The sequence below is a fragment of the Diachasmimorpha longicaudata genome, chromosome 3 (genome assembly GCF_034640455.1).
Source record: "Diachasmimorpha longicaudata isolate KC_UGA_2023 chromosome 3, iyDiaLong2, whole genome shotgun sequence".
Taxonomy (NCBI): domain Eukaryota; kingdom Metazoa; phylum Arthropoda; class Insecta; order Hymenoptera; family Braconidae; genus Diachasmimorpha; species Diachasmimorpha longicaudata.
This window is the reverse complement of record NC_087227.1, coordinates 29,565-40,039: the sequence shown is the minus strand read 5'-3', so window position 1 is coordinate 40,039 and position 10,475 is coordinate 29,565.

Below are 10,475 nucleotides of genomic sequence, written 5' to 3'. Positions count from 1 at the left end.
CGCTCGCGCCTTCCTCAACACGGGGGTCGATTACGCCGGCCCCATATCGCTCCGGTCATGGAAGGGACGGGGTCACAAGTCATACAAGGGCTGGTTGGCTATCTTTGTCTGTATGACCACCTCAGCCGTGCATCTCGAGGAAGTATCAGACTACTCAGCTGATGGATTCCTAGCGGCATACAGACGTTTCTCCAGTCGGCGCGGGATCGCTCACACCTTATTTAGCGATTGCGGTACCACTTTTCTCGGCGCTGATAAGGAGCTCAGGAGACTATTCTCAGCAGGATCATCCGAATCTCGACAGCTCGCCCAGCTCCTCATTCACGATGGGACCCAGTGGTCCTTCAACCCTCCAAGCGCACCACACTTCGGAGGCAAATAGGAGGCGGCAGTGAAGTCGGTGAAATATCATCTCACCCGGACTATTGGGGAGGATCTGCTCACCTTGGAGGAACTCACCACCTTGCTCACCCAAGTTGAGGCAGTTCTCAACTCACGGCCGCTTGAACCGCTCACGGATGATCCTGACGACTGCTCGGCTCTGACCCCCGGGCACTTCCTCATAGGCCAGGCTCCTACGACTCTTCCAGAGCCATCATTGGAGAATCTTAACATCTCTAGACTCTCCCGATGGCAGCTCATCCAACGAAAACTTCAAGGGTTCTGGAAGAGATGGTCCACAGGGTATCTCCAACGTCTTCAGGCCATATCCAAGTGGCACCACCCAACTCACGCCATCAACGTCGGCTCCTTAGTCTTACTCACGGACGAGAGGTTCCCGCCAGCAAAGTGGCCCCTCGCCCAAGTGACCGCTCTACACCCTGGCAAGGATGGGCTTACGCGAGTAGTCACGCTCCGGACCGCTCAGGCAACGTTAACACGCCCAATCGTGAAGCTCGTGCTCCTGCCAGTCCCAACGTCAGGGACCTAGAACCATATCAGCGCAACAGCTCGTCAGCTCATTGGCCTTCACCTGGACTTCGTCAACCCTGACGGATTTACGACCCGGATTGACCGGCGAGGTTCACCGTGGAGATGGAGGCACCCGGACCGGACGGGATTTACGACCCCCAACGTCTCGGATGTTTCCAGGCTTGTCCAGCAAACCGAGGATCGACTCTTCAGACAGCTCCCGGCTCTTCGGACAGCTCTAAGCCTTTTGGACAGCTACAGGGTGATGAATCAAACATTCACTCCGCCAACGTTTTTGATCCCTTTGCTCTTGTTACAGCTCACAAGGTTCTCGACAGCAACTCTAGAGTTGCTGACGGCCGGGGAGAATGTTGGAATTCCTGCTAATCGGCAGGTCCACACCAACACAATCACGCCAGCTCACCGTCAGGCAAAACCATAACCACCCAGTTGTTGCCATGGGCCTACCTCACATTTTTTGGGTGATGGGGCGCCACTTCCTGGACCGCTCCTAGCTATCCTGCATAGGAAAGCTGCCCCACCGCCGACCACGAGGATCCCCGGATTCAACTCATCCGATAGATCGGGCGATTCGCTCACTCACTCGCTTCCGGATTATTGTATTAGCAACACGTGGATTAGGAGCCGCTCAGATATCAAAATCGATCTTTCTAGACCGCTCAAACCATTGTGACTCGTTATACTCGCGGAACAGCTCTTTGGGTTTATTTGCAATGAGTTTAGTATTAACGGACCGCTCATCAATAGTTTATTACAATTGACATTATTCCAACCCACAATTGTGGTTATTTTACTGAATAAACGCGACGTGTGTGACACGTGCTCAGTGTGTAAATTTTCTCTCGTTTTTTGGGGCTGCTCGCACCCACCCACTCCGATCCCCTCCGATCCAGGTCCCTCATTAAACACTATTTGAATCACAATAACTAAAAGTGATAATTAGTTATCATCGCAATAGGCTCTAATTGGTGATGTACAACTTGATAATTATGGAGAACACTATTTTTTGATAAGTTGAGTCCGCTTCCAATTTGCGAATATTCTATCGAGAATTGCTTATTGGGTATTTACTGTTGATCGTTGAACTATTCTAGACTGAGCGTATATCTGTTTTTGGATCTCTTTATATACCCAAGGGTTGTTTTGATGGGATTAGCAACCCAAGGATTTGGAAGGTTCGAGACGAATTCCTCAGTTTGAATGTTCTCGAATTCTTCGCTGGAGAATTGGCTGAATTTTCTCTTTCTTTGAAACACAAGGATCATGTTGAAAATAACTCACTTTTGACAATGAGCAACTGTAGACAATGTCTGTGACGAATATTGAAAAAAAAACCTGAGTCCAGGTGCTCCTTCTATTATTAGATTGCTAGAATAACTCGTTCAAAATAGTGGGTTATTCTCAACGTGATGAATGTTGATGCATGGTGATTCATGTTGAGAAAAATCCATATTTTGCCATGAGTAACTCTGGAGGATTTACTCTAACAATATAATATTGACATGGGATTTGTTTAGAAGGGTTGGCAGAAAAAAATGCTTTACATTAATCCTCTAGTGTAGAGGATTTCCTCTGAAGCATCCCTTTCTGGCAATGTCAATATTATAATTCTTGAGAAAATCCTCTAGAGTCACCCATTGCAAAATATGGGTTTTTCTCAACATGAATCACCATGCATCAACATTCATCACGTTGAGAATAACCCACTATTTTCAACGAGTTATTCTAGCAATCTAATAATAGAAGGAGCACCTGGACTCAGGTTTTTTTTTCAATATTCGTCACAGACATTGTCTTCAGTTGCTCATTGTCAAAAGTGAGTTATTTCCAACATGATCCTTGTGTTTGAGATGGAGACGAGGTTGCGGTGCCGATTTGGGATCGGTGGGAAAAATAAAAAGACACGAGACACGTTAGCTGATGGGAGATGTACTATTTAATTTATTGTAAAACAATTTGAGGCGTAACCTCGCGTCTTTCGAGAGAACTTTGTCACAATAGAGTTTATTAATTTCAATTCACGCACTGCTGGTGATATACTAGAACAGTTGTGGAGTACGCGACTGAAAATTGAGGTTTTCTCGAAGATATTTAATTGAGAGATAACTACAAAGACTTGGACGTCTGTTGTTCGTCAACGCTGTAGATGAACTGGGATTCAGAAACGTCCGTTGAGTAGACGAGTCTACACGCGTGGTAGGTTTTGATCCATCTATAGGATTTTGAGAGAAACTATTTAAATCTCAATAAATAAACGTGATAGCTAGTTATCATCGCGATAGGCTCTAATTGGTGATGTACAATTTGATCATTATGGAGATCACTATATTTTGATAAGTTGAGTCCGATTTCAATTTGCGAATATTCTATCGAGAATTACTTATTGCGTACTCACTGTTGATCGTTGAGCTATTCTAGACTGTTTGAGACACTGAGCGTATATCTGTTTTTGGTTCTCTTTATATATCCAAGGGTTGTTTTGATGGGATTAGCAACCCAAGGATTTGGAAGGTTCGAGACGAATTCCTCAGTTTGAATGTTCTCGCATTCTTCGCTGGAGAATTGGCTGAATTTTCTCTCTCTTTTAAACACCTTGTTTACCCATGTTGTGAATAACCCATGTTTTACAATGAGAAATTCTAGGAGCTCTACTCTTGAAATATAAAGTTGACATGGGTTTCTCGTATAGGAGTGGCCGCATAGGAATGTTTTAAATAGTAAATCCTCTATGCTGTAGAGGATTTATTCCATTGTATTTTTTTCTGGCAACTGTTATAGGGAAAAACCAATATCAATTTTATATTTCATATTCAGCAATGATGAACTCTAGGGGCTTTACTCTTGGAATATAACATTGACATTGGTTTTTTTCCATAACAGCTGCCAAAAAAAATACATTGCAATAAATCGTCTACAGTGTAGAGGATTTACTATTTCAAACATTCCTATGTGGCAACTCCTATACGAAAAACCCATGTCAACTTTATATTTCAAGAGTGAAGCCCCTACAGTTTCTCATTGTAAAACATGGGTTGTTGTCAACATGAGTAAACAGGAATCATGTTGACAATAACTCACGAATTCTAATGGGCACCTCTATAGCATTTTTTTGACGAATATTTAAACAAGCCATGGCTTCGTGTGCTTCGTCGATTGTTAATCTCCTACAATCACTCGCGGCAAATAGTGAATTATTCTCCACGAAATTGATGTTTATTTATGTTGGATATAACCCGTTTTGCAATGAGGTACTCTAGAGGATTGACTCTTAAAATATACAATTGGCATTGGTTTTTTTTCTAAAAGTCGCCAGAAAAAAATCCTTTACAATAAATCCTCCACAGCTTTGAGGATTAACTATACAGCATTTATGTCGAGCACCTTTTCACATATTCACGATCCGTGAGTGTGAGCAGGCTCCTTTCTGTAGTAAGTACTGGGTCCATACCGCGCGCGCCCAAAATTAGCACTGAAACGCACGAAATGAACCACAATATAAATCTATGTGATTTATCGATACATTATATATGAAAACCTACCAGAAACGGATTTCATTTCTTAATCCAGTGTAAAATTTCATGGTATAGGTTTTGTTGAATATAATAGTAAATATTAGAGTCTCCCAGCCCTTGAGGTAAACTGTGCAGTATGAGGGGGGATTTGGAGGAGGGGTTTTTTTCTTCTGCCTCTCTCTTGCACGTATGGTATTAAAGACCGAAGTGAATAGACTCAGCAATAGACTGACGACGTTTGACTGGTATAATGAATAATTCGGAAGGGTAATAACTTTCGTGCGCATTCCAGTAATTTTTGATGCGCCGTATGAATAATATTTACTCGAATTGTGCGGATAGCAACTATAAGAATAATAATAATTGTCATCATTGTTATGGATTATTTGTGTCTTTGTCTATACAAATTTTGAGAAATGTATAGACAATTTTTCCTTTGTCGTGCGAAAATTACCAAACCGAAGACAAAATTTACTTTGCGCGTGATAAATTAAATTATGTAACAGCAATTTGTTTCGAAATTTCGGAGGAAAATGAGACGAAACATTTTTCTTATACCCGTTTATCCTTGAGGAAGGTTAGTTTTTACAGAATATTCCCCTTTGTGAAAGAATATTCATATATCATTTTGAAGAACACTTATTATTCTTCAATGTGGTATATCATACATCTGATTTTACAGAATTGTTATCAAGTTATTGCAAAATCACAGTTCGTAACCAAGAATTCAACAAAGATAACATAGCATAGCATAGCATCACTGAATTTTTTTGGCGCCGAAACGTGCTCCGGAACGCAAATAAGCCGGAACTGGGCCAGCCAATCAATGCGGCCGACGGTGCAGGAGGCGTCGGAAGAAGCATCGCTGACGATGGGAACGAAGAAGCACGTGAGGAGGTAAGTATGAACATTTATCAGCATGATTCACGCCCACAGAGCAGCATACAGCATAATTCCGGTATATTAACGGGTGCTGATGCTGCGGCCATCCTTACTGCATCGCAGCGAAGCTCGTCAGGATCTGATTGTAATGGACCCGAGCGGTTGGGTTCGGGTTTCGGGGTTCACACTCGCGGATAGAGGATAGGAGCAGATATCTTCAATTGATTCACTATCTTTATTGGTTATTCCACTAGTTTATTAACAATTAAAGACTCGCTCTGAGACACAGAGTATCAGGCGAGTATAAGTACAGAAGAAGTAACTCCTTATGAATGGTATTTGGATAACTGGCCCAGAGAATACGAGTCCTCGAGTATTTATTGTCTCGTGGATTCGTATTACATCGCACGGTGACGCGCTAGAGGCCAGTTCGAGGCGTAAAGCGCTGACGCTGCGCCCCAGTTATCTACATAAGTTGAATATACGTGGATTGATCCACATATATTCATTACCTTTTATTTTCCTTTCTTCATATGTTTTGCATTCCGAATAATACGTGCCACTTTCGTGTCCTCGTATTCTCCGGATTACGAAACTGAAATGTTATGGCATTTTGGGGCATAACATGATTATCCTGGATTTCGTCATGTCCATGAGAACACCGCGCATCATCGATGGATCGAAACAGCCATAGCTGCCATCAACGGCGATAGTTCACCACAACGCCCATCACAACCAAGTTGTTCGGGCTCGGATTGTCCCGGCTTCGCCACGCCTCATGCGAACTCCGTGCATCGCGCATGGATCGAATCGACGATAGCCACTGGGGATGGGGCCAACTCACCGAAATGGTCATCGCAGGAGAGCTCCACAGGATCTGATTGTCCTGGATTTCGTCATGTCCATGAGAGCGCTGCGCATCATGGATTGATCCAAACAGCCATAGCTGCCATCAACGGCGAAAGTTCATCACAACGCCCATCACAACCAAGTTGTTCGGGCTCGGATTGTCCCGGCTTCGCCACGCCTCATGCGAACTCCGTGCATCGCGCATGGATTGAATCGACGATAGCCACTGGGGATGGGGCCAACTCACCGAAACGGTCATCACAACAGAGCTCCACAGGATCTGATTGTCATGGATTTCGTCATGTCCATGAGAACGCTGCGCATCATGGATGGATCCAAACAGCCATAGCTGCCATCAACGGCGAAAGTTCATCACAACGCCCATCACAACCAAGTTGTTCGGGCTCGGATTGTCCCGGCTTCGCCACGCCTCATGCGAACTCCGTGCATCGCGCATGGATTGAATCGACGATAGCCACTGGGGAAGGGACCAACTTACCAGTACGGCCACCGCAGCAGAATTCAACGGAATCGAATTCTCCCGCATCGGAAATCGTGGACCCTACCGCTCAGCTCCGCAGTTTATTATCGGCCAATACTTCTACGACACCCGCATCATTGCCCAGTCAGAATTCACTGTTTCGTGACTCTTTTTTAGACAACTTGACTGAAGGAGATTTGATAGGCCGTCAATCCGACGAATCGATTCAGCAGCATGACAGTCAGAGTAGTACTTGTCAGTCATCAAGGAGAGGCCTAATAGAGACAAACACCGCAGAAACTGTTCAACCTTTACCCACTTTCAGCAACATTCAACGTGATCACTGCTATTTCATCACATCAAAAGAACCCACCGACCAGGAAAGCCATGGAAATTCTACCGCGGCTCCACCAATGTTCCAGAACGTTGATGAAAATATTGGTGAAGCTGTGGGAAATGGTCATGATATGGCTCAAAATACCGATGTTGCAATAGATGAGAGAGCTGTAAGGACTGTGTCCGCCGATATTCTATGCACGGAGATGCAAAGAACGCTTTGTAGCAATTCCAACGCAGACTGTGCAAACGCAGAAATAGTCATGCCAGCGGACTTGTTGACTGAATCGCGATCCACTGAAGGACTGAATGTTAGGAGTAAAAAAATACCTGATGCTGCCCCTCTAAATACATCTTCTCATAGTAATAGCTCCTGGAATAGAGAAAATGAAGATGTCAGTCAGACAATATCTCCGTTGGGAGCTACTCCTGAGATCAACGTGAATCCTGTCGTTGATAGCTCTTGTCGCACTCTCGAAGGATCCAATATTGCTAATACGTCCCCGCCGCACATGACGGCCAACAGAGGAACTCAAAGAATGGTGTCTCCAATGGCTGCTAGATCACGTAGCATTGTGACGTTTACCCACGTTCTTCGTCAACTGCAAGAACAATTCGATGCCAATCTTCATGGTCCATTTGGCTGTGATATTCAGCATCAGGAACTGATAGACGAAATACATCATTTGTTCAAAACTAAGTGGATATTCCAATGCAGAAATTGCAATGTACGAAGTGAGCTTCTCTCGGAACTGGAAGATGATGATCGTCTGGATGTAAGTCGATGTGCAGTGGCTGGAATCAGCGCGATAGGTCAAGGGCATGCAGCATTGCAAGAACTTACGGCAAATTTAGGCATCCCTTGTCCAACCTTCAACCGGTTCAAGGAAATAAGCGCCGAACTTGATGACATTTATGTGAAAATATCTGAGGAGCAATTAATACAGAATGGCAAAGAGGAGCTCAGAATCGCTCATGAAACCGGTTCACTCATTGACGGGATTCCAGCATGTTCAGTCATTGTTGATGGATCCTGGCCCATAAGGAGCCACAATAGCGGTGGTCGAGCGGAGTCGGGAATGGCAGTCATCATAGGTGCTGTCACCAAGAAAATTCTATTTGTTGGTTATCGCAATCGATATTGCCTTACTTGTGCCCGCGCCAACAATCAGTAGCGTCCCATTCCAAACCACAGATGCTTTATCAATTACCCAGGAAATAAGAGCATTCTTTCTGTAGAAAGCGATGTCATTGTCCAAGGATTCACACAGAGCCTAGAACAACATGGCTTAATTTATCACAAACTTATTGGAGATGGTGACAGCAGCGTTATCAAGAAAGTGAGAGATGCCGATCCATATCCAGGACTATGGATGGTATCGAAAGGAGAATGTCGCTGTCATCTACAACGATGTCGAGTCCGGGAAATCCGAGAAGAGATTGCGAAATTCCAGACTGGACGCTCGGAGGAAGCGAAAAGATTGAAGAGCTTAGCTTTTGGGAAAATCCAAGTGATTTGCACAGCGGTTACAAGTGCTGCTAACTTCCGAAGAGGACAGCAAGGGATTTCCAACGCAACGAAAATATCTCTTCTGAAACGCGATATGAAAATCGTGCTCAATCATGTCTTTGGCTCACATGGAGAGTGTGCTGATTATTTCTGTGATGGAAAAAGGAAAGCGAATGAGATGAATTTGATTCCGGTCTTGCGACAGTATGGTTTATATGATCAGCTATACGCCATCATGGATACCTGGAGTCTCACAGCTGAATACGTATTAGCAGCTGAAACAGCCAACCTTGCCGAATGTTTCAATTCAGTTTTGGCAAAGTTTATTTACACAAGGGTGTCAATGTCCAATTGAGAGGCATGTATCCAGCACGTATTGCAATGGCTGCTATTCAGTTCAACAACCAGGATTTTGGAAGTTGTCTTCACAAGGGAATGAATAAGATACCACCACAGGAGCTGATCGAAATAGAATCGGGGAAGCAGAGAAAGAACGATTACAACACGAGATACGTCAAGAACAAGAAGATGCCTCCATTACCTGCAGATGACTCCGGTGCCATTACACGGCCCTCGGGTTATGATCGCCATTGCGAGAAGCCAGACATGGGTCCCCACATGTATACGGAGGCATTGGAGAACCACAAAGCCGTACTCCGCGATTGGCAGAATGACCGTGAAAATATTGAACGTAGATCGCGATCGCTTGATCCATACGAGAATGTCTATGTGAAAAAGATTCTCTTCAGCCATAAATTAGGATGTATATGTCGTATGAGGAAAGAAACGCCAACGGCGGTCGCAGTAAAAGAAATCCTGTACCCATCTTCGAAGCGAACTCAAGCCTACACCCTCTGTGTAAAGAGGAACATAAAAAAGGACCGATGTATACAGGACTGCGGTGTAATAATCGACAAAACTCATCCGTTCTTGGCCGCCAAACCAGATGGCATTTTCGATGATGAAATTATCCTAATTCATTGCCCATATGTTCTTCGAAACTCGTCAATAGAAGAGGCTATGGATAAATTGAAGCTTCGTGATAATCATGGCCAAATAAAGAAGAATAATCCCTTATATTATGAGGTTGTGGGCAATCTTGAAATCAGTGGAAAGAAATCTTGCCGCCTATATATATCTACTGCTGAAGACCACATAGTCATCCCTATAATTCATGATGAAGGTTTTTGGAGGCATCAAATGGTTGGAAAACTGTGCGAATTTTACGAAAGGTGGGTGATTCCCGAAATTGTTGACGGCAGACATCGTAGGAGTATGGATTTACGGGATAACAGTCGCTCAAATCTACCACGTATTCGAGCATACTCCAACAGAAACAGAGATCACATTGCATCTGATAAGGAAATTCCTGAAATTTCAAATGGTGCACCACCAAACAATTCACTGGCCACTAATCACGACGACGTTGAGGACTTTGCAGTAGAGGAATTCCAAGCTACAGAGCTTTCCAATGAAGATTTCACCGCGTTGATGGACCATACCCATGGCCAGTTGGAGGCGACTCATATAGATGTTTTTGGCACTATCGTGTCTCGTGTGACACAAAATCTTTACCAATATCGTTCACCAATCATTGAGAGATGCTTTGTTGAGAATAGAGCCCATTGAACCTTTCCGCAAGCATATTCAAATTCTCAATCGTGGTAGTGAGCATTGAATTTGTGCTTACTACGACACAAAAGACATTTACGTCTATGATTCATTGCGTAATGAAATCCAGTCACCGAGTACAGATCCATATTTGCCGTACTTACAACGACTTTTCCCTCAGCATTCATTTGATGAAAATCCGGTCGTCTTTCGTGAAGTACAGCAACAAACCAATTCTGTAGACTGTGGTGTGTTTGCAATTGCATTTGCAATAACTTTGATGTATGGTTTAAATCCGGAAAATATCACGTATAAAGTCGAGATGATGCGGGATCATTTGCTTGATATATACATCAATCGC